Raw genomic sequence first — 17,206 nt, 5'->3', positions numbered from 1 at the left:
AACTTCCATTTTGGAAATAATGGCACTAAAGCTACAGACGGCAGTATCATGGCCCATAAAGCTTCCATCTTCATCAACCCTTCCTCAACTTCAACCTCAATAGAAAAGTCATTTTCTTCTCAAGACAAATGGGTCACCCATTTGTTCATGGGAGAGGCTTATTCCTTGAATAGCTAGTCACCTCAGGGAGAAGAGTACTGACTCTGGGGCCAGGCTGCTTGGTTCTGAATACTGGATTCTCCCACCCTAGTTGTGCGAGCATTGGCAAATTGTTCCCCTTTCTTGGTCTTCAGTTTCCTTGTTTATAAACTAGGAACCATAATAATAGCCATCAGCTCATCATGTTGTTTTAAGGATTAAATGGTGCTCCCTCCAAACAGTGTTGGGCACAAAATAAGCACACAGTGCATGGTCAGTCAGATGAGAGAGGCTTGTCAATCATGGAAGAACAGCATGATGTGTTATATGCTGTAACAGATGTACAGGGTAGGGAAGTGATTAATTCTGGTGAATAACAGATGACTCCTAAACAGAGAGATTTCTGTCAAGGAGGAAAACTGTGATATAGATTTATTATCAACCTTACCCCACACGGTTGTAGGTGCTGGCTACTTAATTTATCAGGCTGATGCTCCTGAGTTAGAGGTGCACTTGAGTCAGAAGGACAGGCAACTGGGAACGGGAAAGGGGAATGGAGTAGGACTGGAGAAAGTAAGGGTGGCCTGGACTCCATCAGGATATCCCGGAGCCCATTTCTGTCTCTTCCTGCCTCAGCAGTGGTATTGGTGACTATCAGGACATAGAGCTCTCTGTGCTGCACCAAGAGAACTGGTGGCAATTGGAGGAACTGAGAGCCAGCAGACCAGGGACAACATGTATAAGGTACCACAACACGTGGTGTCTTGCACCTTGCACCAGCCATCTTCTACATATTAAAACATGTTAGCTTCACTTTTCTATTCCTAATATTGTCCAAAACATTTCTTGTGGCCAATACTGATGGGGAACAATACAGTGGAAGGGGGATCTGGGAAATGTAGTTTGTTTGCCCATGTTGCTCCTCTGTAACCCATCATACTTCCAGGGAGGAAGCAATGGAGCTAGGTTTGAAAGAGTAATCATCTGTTCTGAGAGGAAATGGGAGGGCTATTGTAGGCCAGGGAAGGGAACAGGCAAAGCACAAAGAGGCCTAGTGTATTCAGGACACTCCGAGGGGCCACACCACAGGTACTTTTCTATAGGCCACAGAATCAGCCCAGCATAACCATAGGCCACTGTAGTTTGAGGAAGTAAACGTCTCTATTCATTGGTCCTATTTTTTCCATTAACCAAAGACCCAAAGACAGATTTCTTTTCCTTGTAGGCTAATGTCTTCTGTGAGCAACACAATGAGACAGCAACAGTGAAAAGAGCCAGGCCTCCTAGGATTGAGTCCTAGCCTTGCCTCACGCTCTGTTGGTGACCTCAAACAACGTTCCAATCTCTGAACCTCATAACCTTATCCCTAAAAGAGGAAAACTGAACTGAATCAAGAACTAAATCTCCAGAGCCATTTTAAGCTTTAACAGTCTCCAGTTTTCTAGCAGTTATAGAATGACAAACTGGGCACGCAGCTTCCATTCTGGGGAAAATGCAAACAGGAAATGAAGTGCTTTTTGCTACATGGCTTGACTTTTATCCCTAGACCTTGGAAGCACTTATAGGGCAATGCAATCCCCTATGTTTTTGCTTGAGGCCCAAACCTAGTATGGATTGGTTGCTAGAGGCCAGTTAAAGAATAAATCTGTACCTTGGTGACACTAGCCCTGTAGCATCTGAGACTGTCAGTAAATGGATGTGTGAACCTGTGGGACCTAGTCCCATGTGAGTCCATAGGCTTATTGATCCAAGGGTGGACAAATTTGAGAGGAGCTATACGGATGCCCCCTCTGAAGAGATTCTGAACCAGAAGCTGATTCTTCAAGTTCATTCTAATGCTATTCTATATTCCTAGGGGAATTACAGGATTGAACAGAGATGGGACAAGACAAAAGCTGGGATGTGTGTGAAATGTGAATTCCAAAGTGACAGTCATCCAGTCTTTCACCCGATGAACACAGCAAATATTTTTGATTGGAATAACTCTAGATAAGGTTTTTTATCCTTTCTAAATTACTGGGAAAAGTCAGACTTATGGTTCATTTTCTTTGGCCTGTTTCATAGATGATGCAGTCCAGAAAGGCTGAGGTGTTGCTCTCTGTGTCACTCAACAATACGTTAATGCATTTATCTTTGTATGCAAAAGCAACTTTTTTATAATTAAAAATATGTTTTATTTAACTTGATTGCTTATAATTGTGAAAAATATGAGTTTTAGGGTCAGGAAGCTGATTTCAACATTAGGTTTTATTGCTTAACAATTTTGTATGAACTTGGACAATTATTTCTTCTATAAAAGGGTCTTGATAATGCTGATTGTTTATAGATCATTTCTATTTATTTAGTTTTGTTTATAGCTCTTAAATGAGACTATATATGAGTTGTACGGTATATAGTGTTTAATAAATACTTACTCTTTTTCTTGTAGCTCAAAAAGTAAAAAAGAAAAATAAATACCATATTTATGAGTTCTCTGTTAGTTGCTCTGTGAGCAGACAAGTGATTGCAAACACAAAGAAGCTGACACGAAAATCTATGCAAACCATAAAAGCAAACCTATTGGCACTATTATGATTCTGCACACAAATCACTAGAGTTTGTTCCTAGGTGTTTTGGAGGCAGAACTCATTTATCCTCTACTGTTTGCCATCTTGCAGGTGCATCAATTGGCAGTCTGTTCCAGGCTGCACAGTTATGTTCTAGATGAGAAATGGCCCTGAGCCCAGACTGTAGAGCCAGAGGCCATCAGAGCTGAAGTGTTCTTAGAAGCTACCAAATGAAGTCCTTCCACAGATGGGAAACTGAGCCTGAGGTTGGTACTCAGGGGGCTTGTGGTTACCAACAGTGAAAGGACTAGTGCTTATGTTCTGATTCCTTGTCCAACGATAGCACGTGGTCCCAAGCCTTTGCTGACTTGTCCTGTAATCTTGAAAAATTCCCGACTTCTGGGTACCGATCTTTCCATGAAACAAAAGATGGTAAGGAGAGCTTATGATCCATATCTCATGCAGATGCCTGTAGGTTAATTAATCCCAGGCTGAAGTAAGCACTCAGCTCCCCGGAGATGGATACATTCCATTTATTATTATTATTATTATTATTATTATTATTATTATTATTGGTCTTTTTGAGACAGGGTCTCCCTGTAGTCCCAGCTGTCCTGGAACTTGCTATGTAGACCAGGCTGGCCTTGAACCACAGAGATTCGCCTGCCTCTGCCTCCCAAATTCTGGGATTAAAGGCATGCACCACCATACCCAGCCCCTATTTATTATTTATAAAAATCACCTGAGTGTTACAAAGGGAGATGCTTTGTCATTGTGAAATGAAGGGACCCTTCTTCCACACGGTTGCCTGCATCACAGGTTAGCAGTCCCTTAATATGCTAAGCAACCCAAGATCAGTGACTTAAACTATACTCACAGGTAAACTGGGGATTATGGTCCAGAGCAACACTAAGCTTCCTTCTAGTCCTAATACATATTTCACTCTCTTCTTAGTTACTTTGATTTAGGTTTCAGCCATGAGCTAACTGCATTTCCCAATAACAAGGTCTCTTATTATCTTAAAGTCATAAGCAAAGAAAATTTAAAAGCCAAGGAGAATAGAATTAAAACTTGAGCAAGAATACACATTTCTTTTGAAGCATGGTCTATCTGATCTAGAACCATGACCAAGTAAAGACCCTCTAGGCTGACTGCTTTGACTGTTTGCCAGTCTGTTTTGGGAGCACTCACTCATCTCTCATCTTTCTTGGGGCAAGCATCTTCCCAGGGACTCAATCTGTGAGTAGTTATTGATTAGCAGTGATGAAAAGCCAGGAGAAGCAGATCCATGCTAAAATTGAGTGCCAGTTTTTAAGGTCTTTAACTCATTTCACCCTATGTCTGACATCCCAAAGAGCCCTGGCCAGGGAGTAGAGACCCTGCTGGCTAGGTGTGTGAGCCTCAGCTTTCTTGTTCTACCCTGACCTTTGGTTTCCTCCTCAGTGTGAGAAAGTAGTAAGGCTAGTTGCTCTTTATGGTTAATTTAAGAGCTAACATCCTACCACTTACTCCTCTGGGATTTCAGAGCAGAGCCTCCAAATCAAGTATCTTGGACCAAGTGTGTCTTCCAGCTAAGGGATCCCCATTCAACATCTCCCTAGGGCTCTGGCAAACTGGGAATAGGTTTACTCCATTTGCAACTGAAATCTTTTCCACTAAAATACACATTTGTGTTCCAAATTGTTTTTCAAAGCTTGCAATGAATAAAGCCACAGACAACCCTCAAGGACTGCAATTAACTATGCAAAGGAAGAAGGGAATTGGAAGAGGAAGACCACCAGTAAAGCAACCGCAGCTCTGTTGTCTTCACACTGCTGAGATGACAATGCCTTAGTGCTCAGCTCTCTCTAGTTTCGGTTTAATAAATTCCCTCAAGGAATCTTTTATCTGTGAAGACAGGTACCAGCTGACACATTCTTTGAGATTTCTTTAAAATATAAGCCTAATGAGTTCATTGTCATTTTAGCATTAAATGGGAATTAAAACTGCAGATGAAAGAGTTAAAATTTCACCAGGGTAAGCAGTGTAATGGGCAAGCCAGACTGAACATTTGAAGAGCAAACACATAGAGATGAGCAAAGTTCTTCAGGTTCAAAGGCTTGTTTGAGAAAATAATCCGAAAAGTTCCGATGCTTTTGCTAGAGATTATCCGATGTATGTAGGCTGGGGAGGGAGGATCACAGGTGTATTGGGAACCAACTGAATGTAAGCCCTGCTCTTGCTTCCTTATCTCTACCTCTGCTTTCAGGCTGGCCCAGGTGTTGAAGGGAACTCTGTCCCACACACTTCAGATCTCTCAGAGGCAGTTGCAAGGTTCTGGCTGCTGAGAAGTAGCCTGGATGGCCAGAAGCTGTTAAACACAGGGCTCAGCAGTTAAAAGCACATACTGTTCTTGAAGAAGACCTGAGATAGGTTCCCAGTATCCAAGAACAGGTGGCTTACAACCACCTGTAACTCCAGCTCCTGGGGAATCCAACCCTTCTGGCCTCACAGTAATACACACAGACACATAATTAAAAATCTTGGGGCTGGAGAAATGTCTCAGCGGTTAAGAGCACTGACTGCTTTTGCAGAGGACCTGGGTTCGATTCCCAGAACCCACATGGCAGCTACGAACCGTCCTTAACTCCAGTTTCAGGGGAATCCTAAACCCTCTTCTGACCTCTGAGGCATTACACGACATGGGTGGTGCACTCACATGCAGGCAATACACGCATACACATAAAATAAAAAAATAACAAATTTAAAAAATATATATTTAAAAAAATAAGATGAACCTTTGAAAAAAAAAGAGCATGTAAATCCCCTGGGCAGGCATATATAAAAGAACAGAGAAGACCAAGGTCAAAGCCAGGCAGAGAGCAAGGTAGGAAAATAAGGAGAGGCTAAGGAAAAGGGAGGTCAAGTGACAGGACACCAATCCTGTGACCCCCAAATAAAGGTTCAGGACAGTGCAGAAAGACCTGGGTTTGGAATTAGGCCACTGGGGTCCGGATCACTTCAGTAAGTGTGGCCTTAGCAACCGCACCTATATTCTAGGCTAGTGTCCAAATTGCTACTCAGCTAAGATAACCTTGGACTCCTGATCCTCCTGCCCTGACCTCCCGTGTGCTGGGATGACAGGTTTGCGCCAGCACACCACACTCTTCCTCATGTATAAAATGGGCATTTTGTGTGTGGGGGGGGTGTGCATGTAGGAGGATGCCAGACATCCAACTCATGTGTTGTTCCTTAGGAGCTGTCTGTCTCATTTCTTTCTTGAGGCAAGGTCTCTCACTGGGACCTGGCACTTTCCAATTAGGCTGGGCTGACTGGCCAGCTAGCTCTAGGGATCCACCTCTCTCCACCTGCTCAGCTCTGGGAATACAAGATCATACCACCACCTGGCTTTCAAAAATTGTTTTATATGGGGCCTGGGGAACAAATCCAGGTCTTTGTGCTTGTCTGTCAAGCATCGATTGAGCCATCTCCCCAGCCCTGTAAAATGGGCATTTTGATCAACAGTCCCTGCTTCATGTGGTTGTGAAGACTAAATTAAATAATGTTTATGGAAAGTTCACGTTCTGTGCTTGGCATGAAATAAACACTGAATAAACATTTACTGTGTTTTAAATGTTTGATTTAAGTAAGATTTAATGCAAACCCTGGTTCCTTCTGTGTTCCCCAAACTGGTTTACCCTGTCTCCTACTCACAAACCCTAATTGTCATCAAGAGCAGCAAAGAGTACCATATCTCTGGAAAGCAATATAAATTGGCTTTCATAGTTTTTTCACACTGAACAGAGTGATTTCAAAATGCTGGAAAAAGCCAGAGCCAAAATAAATTCCCCCAGCTTTCTCTCTCCCTCTCTCTCTCTCTCTCTCTCTCACACACACACACACACACACACACACACACACACACACACGAAAACCCAACCATAAAAACCAACTTTTTAACCTTGGAAACCAAACAAGAGAAGAAAAGAGAGAGAGAGAGGAGCAGAGGCCCTGCCTCCGCCCCTTGCTTCACATGGTCTGTGTCAGCTCACTTCACAAACACAAGGTGCACTGTCAAAAGTGCCTTGGGCAAAGTTTGTACTTTGCTTGAATTCTCACTTTTGTTTACCGAGGTAATAAACCGGTCCTCCAATGCTCCAGGTGTAAAGCTATTATGAAAAGGCATATTTGTCTTCCACCCCACCTCAGATGCACCGTTCTTGGGACACCCTGCACTGGAAGAGCGGCCAGAATTTCTTTACGAGAGAGGCACCCAGGTTTGGAGAGGAATGGCTCCAGGTTTGGGGAGGCCGAACCCCTGCACAGGCCTGGGCGCCTCCCCTTTCTCTCCCTCTCCATTGATGGGCTGTCAGACACCTGCCCTCCTTGCCTCTTTGCCCTGACAAATAACCCAGGCTGCCGGTCACCCCCCAGGGGGGTCTGCAGTCTGTTTAGACAAGCAGCATTCCCCCTCAGCTTTCCATCCCAACTTTTCCAACTAACTTATCACCGGCACTTGGGGCTCTTGGTTCGGTTAGATTACTGTGAGTGTGGCAGCCGTGGAAACTTCGGCTCTAGGGCAGTGCTGAAAATCTCGGCTCTAAGGCAGTGCTGAAAATCTCCAGCAGCTTTTCTTCCCCTCCTTCACACAGGCCCATCACACCCTGATGGGTTATCAGAGGCCTAGGTGAAGTGGGAGGAAACTTTCACCCAAATCTCTGACTGAGCTAAATGGCCTGGAACCCACTCGAAATCGTTGACTGAAATCTTGGCACTGAAAGGAGGAAAGAATGTATGGAAAAGGGCAGGCTTAGAACTCCAGGGCCATTAGCCTGGGCAAGTGGGAGAGTTGTGGAGGGTCACTGGGACGTTGTGAAGTGCAGGCAGTTCTGGCAGACCACCCAGAAACAAGCCGCTGAACATCCCGGCTGAACACCTCAGTTTGCACATAGGCAATTTTCTCCAGTCTGGCTACAGGCTGCCCCGCACCCCACCCCCCTTTATTGATCTTGTGGGAGGTGATTCCAATTCATTTACAGCTTGGGTTCTCATATTTCTTGAGCCCTTACTAGGTGAAGGAGCTTAGCAGAAATGGGGGTGGGGTGGGTGTAGCCCATCATAGACAATCAATAAATATTTTTGAACAGTGAATTAATTTCAGTATTGTTACTTAAAAAAATGTATGCTCTTGCAAGATACTTAACCCCTAGGTGAGCTCAAATTCAATACTTTGAAAATGGGAAGCCCAATAGGAATTACAGAACTGTTAAAAAAAAAAAAAAAAAAAGGACGAAGTGAAGAGCCCTTCGTAAACGCTAGCTGACGCTGGTACTTACAGCAATGTAGAACACGTGATTAAGAACAGGGTGGTCTCACACATTTACACAATGGTTTCTAGTCATCATTTCCCTGATACTGCCTAGGAACTCAGTGCCGCACACTAACAGTGTACTGAGGTTCAGGCACAGTAGAAGTGTGCAGTGTATAGCAATGAACAGAATACTTCCCTGTCCTCAGGTGCCTAGTGGAAGAGGAGTGAGGGTAGGAAAATGGCACTGAATGCCTCATTAAGGTCTAATATCCAATTTGCAGTCACTACTCTATGAGGGTCAGCTACATACCAGGGATAGTTCTTGGCTTTGGGAGAGTTTTAGTTAGGCAGGCTAGTGGGATGAGTCAACTCGGAACTTACTTCTAGTTTATAGAACTGTCCTGGACAGGCATGTCAGTTGCTGGGGCAACTCATCGGCTCTTAGTCATTCAGGAGCCCAACTCTCTTTCATCTTGTGCCTCTACCATTCCCTAGGGCCTTGTCATTACCTGGCAGAAGGGGAAATGCATAGAAATGGGCATGAGAGGTTTTCATTGCCAGGTTGGAAGCTGTATTACACACCTCCTCTAGAGTTCCATGGCCAGAACTTGCTCATACCTACTACAAAGGATCTGAAATGAGATCTGCTTTGTTCCTAGGAAGTCACAGATTTTGGTAATATCTAGCTAATGCTGATTACAAGGATATAAGCAAGAAACAAGACAACATCCCTCAAAGAGCTCACAGTCTAGAGAGAGTCATGCTAAATAAGGGGACACCTAACAGCCAAGATCATCTCACATATGAAGATAATAAGATAGGGGACTATGGTGCTGGAGGTGAGCAGCATCCTGTTTCAGATGGAGAAAGGAGTGATCTGACCAAACAGCAGACAGCTGAAACCCAGATGAGAACAAGTTAGCAGAGGCTCCAAAAGGTGCAGAGCTCTGACAGAGGATGCATCAGCACAGAGAAGCGAGCAGAGACCAGCACAGGATGCTGTGAGTGATGACCATACAGTGGAGTCTTTGAAGCCAGGGTAAACAATCTGAATTTCAAACACAAATTATGCATGCATGCCCATTTTCATCTGCATAATGTATCTGTTAACCTACCCATTGCCCTTTCCCAGGTCTGCTGGGCACTGCAGGTCCAGGATCCCACACCAGCAAGCTTCTAGCTGTACAGCCAACAGGAAGTGATGGCAGGATATAGGAAGACAAGCAGAATGGAGAAGTCAGACCAGCTCTGCTTTCTGCCACAACTGAAAGGTTTCTTAAGTTGGGCTCTATCCATGGTCCAACTTCCCTTCAATTGGGCCCACCATGGTTCAACTTCCTCTCAGTGATCCTGGCCTTCAATAATATGACCTCTTCTCTTTGTCCCACTGACCCAGCCAAGTGGCAGTGGCGTAGCAGCCTCTGCTCTTGCTAATGCCTATGCTGGCTTTCCAAACTTTCTATCACCTGTGTAGCTAAATTTGTATTCGGTTCCCTCTACTTAGATATGTAAAGTGACTTCAGTTCCCTATCTAGACCCTAATGACAGATACAAAGCACAGAGCCTGTGCCTGCAGCATGGCATGTGGTAGAGCCACTGAACTGGTTTTCTATTGCTGCTGTAACCACACAAATCTATGACCATGTAGCTCTGGACATTAGAAGGCTGAAATAGGTCTCACAGGGCTAAAATCTAGGAAGTGGTAGGGTAGTATCTGTTTTCCAGCCTGTAAGTGCTGCCCACAGTCCTTGGATCATGACTTACAGCCTCATCTTTAATGGAGGTGAAATCTTTGTCAATATACTATCAATCCATTTCTGACCCTCTTTCTGCTCCCTGTTCATAGATGCTTGAAATTACATTGGTGCTACACAGATAACCCACACATTTCCCTATTTAAAATCAACTACCATAAGTGTAATTCCATCTGCAACTTTGATTATCCCTTGCTGTGTAAAATAATATGTTCATAGGTCCTAAGGATTAGGACAGAAACATCTGTGGGGAAATGTAATTTTGTCTACAGGATCATGATTAAGTAAGCTGGAGGGTAGAGTGTTTGTGTGTGTGAAGGTTTGTTAAAGGAATCCACAGCATGGTACCTTATGTGGTATATATGAGAGCCCATGCCTGTGAGCTGATATGCACACAGAGGCAACAGTACTTTAGTCTTTTGGCTCAGAGGTTTTCTTTTGGGATGCTTGAAGCATGACTTGCCGTGGCAAAGTCCTCAGCGCATGCTCATGCTTGCCATGTCTGGGATGCTGTGCTGGGACACAGCTCCTGTTCGTCTCTCACTCAGGATGGCACGTAGGTTTCTTGTTTTCCCAGAAAAAAAGGTTCATTGTGGAGCAGGGAGTGGGTGAAGGCAAACTGTTGGCTGCAGCACGTGAGGCCCATGAGCTGCATTTCAGAGACAACTGGAGTTGATGCAGACATTCCTTCCAAATGTAATCAAACGCCTCCTGTTGCCAGACGACGTGTTATTCAGTGGGGTTCTGGTGAGGGTTGTGAATCTGAGATGCCTTCTGTAACTGTATCAGATGTGTACTGGGAGAAGAGGGAGAGCAGAGAGGGAACTCACTTCACTGGCAAGTAAACTTCAAACTGTTGTGATATCCTGATAAACTCTTAGTAGACTGCTGGGGAAGAGACTCACAGGGAGTTGGTGGGTGGTGACAATCAGGTGGGAAGACAGGCCATGGGCAGTACCCATGGCACAGACTCTCAGGGAATATCCTGTGTCCTGCTCACCCACTTCTGTGTGCTAGGGTTAAGTTTGAAGAGGCTAAGAGGATAGAGTTTGGGTAAGTATAAGAACGCTATCATTCCCTTACCCTTCCCATGTGCCCTAAGGAAGAACAAGATGAGGAATTCTTTGCCAGGTCTCTTTAGAGAATAGGGCATCTGCCTTTAGGGGCCTGGACTGGGGATTGAATATCTTAGTAAGTATGACTCAGAGACCTCAGATCCGACCTCTGCTTTGAAGTTTTCTTTTTCTTTCTTTTTTTTTCCATCTTTTTGAGACAGGGTCTCCCTGTAGCCTCAGCTGGCCTGCTCACTATGTAGACCAAGCTGGTGAACTCACAGAGATCCACCCATCTCTGCCTCCAGAGTGGGATTAAAGGCACGTACCACCAAGCCCAGCTTGTTTTGAAGCTTTCTAAATCACCACAGGGTCCTGGGGACTTCTCAAAAGATTCTTTGGGACACCTGTCAAGGGAGTATGTTTTGACTGGGTATCTCTAACTACTACTGTCAACTGGTAACATACTTTAGAAAGAGCTACGTGATACAATTTTGGTTATGTAAATCACTTGTACACAGCATATTAACATCTTATCAGCACAGACATATTGCATTAAGAATACATCTCCTTTTTGTAGGCAATTTTGATTCCCAAGAATCAAGGTTCTAGATATATTTGAGACTTGGGGAAAGCTAGGGTTGGGAGGAAGATTGACTTTTCACTGCCTGTCCTTCATCACCCACTGTACTTTGTACCTGATGCACATGGCATCTCTCAAAAGAAAATTAATACTTTATTATATAGAATCAGAATAATTTCAGCTTCATAAATCAGCCAAAGCAAGAAAATGAGTGTAATTCAGATTTGGGAGCTGGAGAGATGGCTCAGTGGTTAACAGTACTGACTGTTCTTGCAGAGGACCTGGGTTCCTTTCCCAGTACCCACATGGCAGTTAACAACCATCTGTAACTGCAGTTTCAGGTAATCCAATGCCCTCTTTTGATCTCCATGCGCATACAATGGAGAGTGCATGTGGTACACTTACATACATGTATGCAAACACTAATACACATAAAATTTTTAAAATATTTTATTTATTTTTATTTTATGTATATGAGCGTATTGCCTGCATGTAAGTGAGTACACTCGTGTCGTGCAATGCAACTGAGGTCAGAAGAGGGCTTCAAAGTCCCCTGGAACTGGAGTTAAGGATGGTTCGCAGCTGCCATGTGGGTGCTGGGAATCGAACCTGGGTCTTCTGCAAGAGCAGTCAGTGCTCTAAACCACTGAGCCATCTCTCCAGCCCCCATTAAAAACTTTTTAAAAAAAGAAATTTAGATTGGACTCAACTCTTTGTAATGAAATGGTCTCTCTTAGTCATAACTTTTGGATATTTTCTACAGCACTTTGAACAAATAATAATAATAGAGTCTTCTCAATGATTTTAAAAGTTCTATCTTGAATGATCAGGAGAGGCCATGCTTCACTATGATGCAGCTGTGCTGACCTCTGGGTCAGACTCAAACATGTGAGGTGGTCTCCACGCAGATGTTTTCTGCATTTTCCAATTTCTGTCCAACTTTCCAGTGTGTAGGCTACATTTCTAGGTCTGATTCATGGCTGTCTTCTTCACTCTGTCATTGTGAAAGACTGTGAGCATGTCTCCCTGGTGACGGCTGGGTTTCGGTTTAGATAACTTCCCCATGTCAACATCATCTCTGCCGCCATACGTCACCTTCACCCCATCAGCGATGTCTTCTCTGTCTAGCATCATCTACATTTCTTAAGCACTTGTAACCTTTGCCCCCTTCAACCTTTAGTTAAGCTACATGCTGAGGCAAGAGATAATTCTACCTAATCTATTTATTCCCCTTATGCTCAGAGTCAGACAGGAGACAGCATGTATAGAATTAGCTTTAGTTGAAGTCTGGAGTGGTAATGGCCTTCAAAGGAGCCATGACATGGCTGTCAGGTAGAGAAACAGAGCAAGTTGAACTATGAACCATACTGGCTTCCCTTTATGGCCTTTACCACACTCTACTGTGTGTTGTATCTTTATGTTGGGGGTTTTCTGGCCCAAGTGAGTACCACAATGCAAGAGATGCAAATGAAATGCTGTGGAGCTTAAAGGAGGCTGAGATTAATGCCATTCAGAATTCACTGAGGAGGATACATTTGCATGGATTCTGAGAGACAGATGGCATTTAGATAGTAAAAAGACAAGAAAGAGGGACTTAAGAGGACGAGTCACATAAAGGGATGTGGGTGTGCTATGTGGGGCTGCACTTGTCTGAACTTCAGACTACATGTGCAATGTGGAGGTGGATTACACCACTAGCCTCAGAGGTTACTGTGAGGCCAAGTGACACAGTGAAGAGTATAGCTACATTTCCACGTACAGCCACCCACAGGCACAGGGCTAGTGAGGGTAGAGCCAAGATACACAGTCAGGGCTTGGGGATGAGCATCCTCTACAAGGATGAAACGTGCTCATAAACCAAAGCATTTACAACTGTGAGTTATATTATTCCTCCTGAACTTGACTTGGAACCCTAGAGTGTTCTGATGGAAAATTCTAATTTGACTGGATGTCATAGCAGAAGCCTGTCCCGGCACTTGGGAGGTGGAAGCAGGGGGGTTATGAGTTTGAGGCCAGCTTAGCTACAGGGTGAGATCTTATCTCAAAAATCAAATGATACAATGAAAAAGAAAGAGAAAGGAGAAGGAATGAAACGAGGGAGGGAAGGGAGGGAGGGAAGAGAGAGAGGGAAGGAGGAAGGAAAGAAGGAAGGAAGGAAGGAAGGAAGGAAGGAAGGGAGGGAGGGAGGAAGGAAGGAGGAAGGACCCAAACCCTGAGGAAGAGAATTAAAATGATGACTGGCCAGGAGTTGCCCTGTCTGCTCAGAGGTAGAGGACACAGCTGAGACCCCAGAGCCTATGGCTTAGCCACGCTTCTCCCCACTCTGAGTGAAGTCCCAGAATGCAGCCTCAGCAAAACCTGCTGCTTAGATTAGCCCATCTGATTTATCAAGGGAGGAAGGGCTGCTGGCAAGGCAAGCTCATCTTTTCTATAGCTACCTTCTTGATATTTTAATTTTCTGCATGCTAAATTCTGGTCCCCTTTCGAAAGGGAAGGGAGGGAGGGAAGGAGGGAGGGAGGGAGGAAGGAAAGGAGGAAAGGAAAATTCTAGGTTGATTACTTAGCTAACTGAACAGCATCCTGGGTAGTCTCTAGCCTGCTAGCCTGATGCCTTATCTATGTGGTGTCACTCAGGTGTGAATATTCTAGACCTGAAGGGTGTGTTTCAAAGCAGAAGCCGCAGTCAGTGCCTGAGGCATTGGGAGGGCCATCCAGCTCTTCAGATGCTTCTCTTAGTTCTGAGGGTCTTAGTGACTGAAGATACAGCTGCTTAAACACCCTGTAGGTTGATCGGCTTGCTGAAGAGAGAGGCATCATAGGCCCAAGTTAATTCTAGGACATGGACAGTCAAGCAGAAAGTCTCTTGACTTTGCTCAACCCCATGGTACCTTCTTTGAGAAATGTAAGCTAACTCCTCCCCCAGAAGAATCAAACCTACAGCTGTACCTGGCTTGTTTTCATTACTGCTGTGAAGGGGCCTGTGATACCACCATTACCACTTTTGACAAGAACAAACAAACAAACAAACAAACAAACAAAAAATGTCCAAGAATGAAAGTTCTGTTTCTTTGCTTTCTCAGAAAAGAAAAAAAAATCTTCAGCGTGCTCACACATTTGTCCCATACTTTTTAGTCTTAGTGTCTTTTACATGTATAACTTTCAGTCATTTATTTATTTATTTATTCATTTATTTATTTATTTATTTATTTATTTATTTATTTATTATTTTTTGGTCTTTTTAAGACAGGGTCTCCCTGTAGCCCCAATTGACCTGGAACTCACTATGTAGACCAGGTTGGTCTTGAACTCACAGAGATCCGCCTGCCTCTGCCTCCCAGGTGCTGGGACTACAGGCGTGTGCCACCACGCCAGGATAACTTTCAGTCTTTCTAATAACCATGTGACAAGTATATGAACATGAGGGAGAAGAGGAAGAAGAAAGTTCATGAATGAGACGTATCTTTTGGGTTCAGTTTGGATCCTGAGGCTCATGGAGGTTAGGCAGGATGACGAAATCACACAGCTAGTCAATGATAGTGCACAGATGCAGAGGCAAATTTTGAGCCTGGAGACCTCAAGTATTCCACCCTTCCTGGGAACACTCCATCCTTAGGTCACAGGAGTTGAAGGAGTCTCTGTGTCTGTTTTCCATGGCCCCCCACGTCCTCTCTGAGCTTCATCAGCCTAAAGAATCATCTATTTCAGTTGGCAAGGCAACCCCAAACTGCAGTTTTCAACTACAGGTGATTTCTAACTCAGTGAACATTTGGCAATATCTGGAGAAACACTGAGGTGTTACATTTGGGGAGAAGAAAGTAGCTGTTGCTGGTGGGCATATGTCAGAGGTGTTGCAGAACACCCTACACTGCACAGAACAGTCCCCACAACAAAGAATTGTTGAGCCTCAATCAATTGTCAACGGTGCCTAGGGTGGGAAACCCTGGGTAGGAACTAAGAATAAACCTCCGTGCCCATACCCCCATACAAACAGAAAGCTTCCTGGAGTGTCTCCTTTCTTAAACCAACTACTAGTGTTCTGCAAACATCTATTTTACCTTCTACCATAATAAGGATCTGCCAGATTTGTCCAAGATGGCAAGAGAAACCAAGGCCCAGAGGAAAGAGGCGACTGCTCAGGGTCACCCAGATAAACTAATAGAGAAGGAACACTCATCTTCCGACCCCAAGCAGAACACACTTTCTGCCTCATTGTGTTCCACTCTCCCCTCCACAATGTGCTTGGAGCCCATTTCTGACTCACTGATCCAACAAAATGTGATCTGGAAATACTCATCGGCACAGACTTGCTTACTTTTGTCTATTCTGGTACGAAATGAGGAGAGGTGGAGCCTCACCAGCAGCAGCTCCCTGGCCCTTAGGTCCTCAGAGCTGGGCAGAACACTTCATTCTCTTTTAAAGAAAGGTAAGGTGAAGCTTTGCAGCCAGCATATTACCGACAATAGGTTTCTTTTTGATCTTTCATAATTTATTCTGTTGTTGTTGTATTGTTTTGTTTTGTTTTCCTTCTCAGCCAGTGAAACTGGGTTGGTCAATAGAACTTTCTAAGGACTGCAGTTTCACTTTCAGGCTCTAAGTTTGGGTTTGAGCCTTAATAAGGCAATAAAGGTGTTCCGCATTCCAGGCCAAAACTTCTTGAAATCCCACTCAGGTAGGATTTACTGAGTGGATTCATTCCTACAAAATATTTAACTAATCTATGCTCTTTGGGCATGGCAGTAGAGATAGAGCCAGGAATTAGAACGAGATGTTTCCCTCCCTTGACTGCTTATACTCTGGCTGGGGAACACAGAGCAAGTAGCTCTTTTCTCTTCAGAAGCATCCTTTTTATGGGTGGGAGTGGGGGAGGAGTGGGGGGGGGTGTTGGGGGTGAGGGGTTGGGGGACACTTGGCTCTAGTTGTACTTTTTTCCTACCCTCATCTCTTCTTTCTCACATTCCTGCTTAGGACAAGACTAGCTGCCACTTCCTTCAAATGCCTAAGAAATCTCTCTAGGTCATGAGGAAATGTTTGTTAAGTAAATCTCCAGTCTCTTCTCCAAAGGACTACAAAAACCATTCCGCCTGTACTGTGGCCTCTTGTGGGGAGTGGTGTAGCCTGACTGTTACAGGTACTCTTGATGAAACCTTAATGGTGTTTCTTGCTGATGCCTTGGTTCACTGAGTCTTCTCTGAGTCCAGTTTTATCATCTGTTGTGAGCATGAAACATCCTAAGGGTGTGTGGTACAGTATGTGCAAGCCTCTGGATTTCATACCCAGCAATCAAAAATAATTTTTTTTTGCAATGCCATAGAATTTGTGTGGTAATTGACATATGACAACTGCTCTATGCAAAGTTAACTCCAGGGTCAGGCACTAAGTTCTCTGACCTTCAGAAGACCCCCAAATCCAAGTGATGTGGGTGCTCCTCCCTAGAAGTGTATACTACAGCAAATAAACAGAAAATAACTGGCATCTTATCTCTCCTTGGGTAAAGGAGGCCTCAACATACATTAGGACATTTACCATAAGGAATATGGGGGAGCAGATAAAAGTGATTTCTGAATGAGTGTTTGCAACTCTCTACAAAGGTTCTTTAAAAGGATAGAATTTAAACCAGACCTTGAAGAGAAGCTATGACCCTCCAGGCAAACCTTAGGAACTATATTGTTCCTTCTAGAAGAGATGATGGCTTAGCTTCAAAGGCAGTGAAAGCAAAACACAGGGTGAGGCCATACCATTGTGTGGCTGAAGAGTGCAATTTCAGATGCAAAGTTGGGATGAGAGGAAGAGGGTGGGATCAAATGTGGGTTTATCAAGCAGAATTAATTGGGAAGATAATATCA

The sequence above is a fragment of the Nannospalax galili genome, unplaced genomic scaffold (genome assembly GCF_000622305.1).
Source record: "Nannospalax galili isolate Female #2095 unplaced genomic scaffold, S.galili_v1.0 scaffold559, whole genome shotgun sequence".
Lineage (NCBI taxonomy): Eukaryota > Metazoa > Chordata > Mammalia > Rodentia > Spalacidae > Nannospalax > Nannospalax galili.
This window is presented reverse-complemented; position numbering follows the sequence as displayed.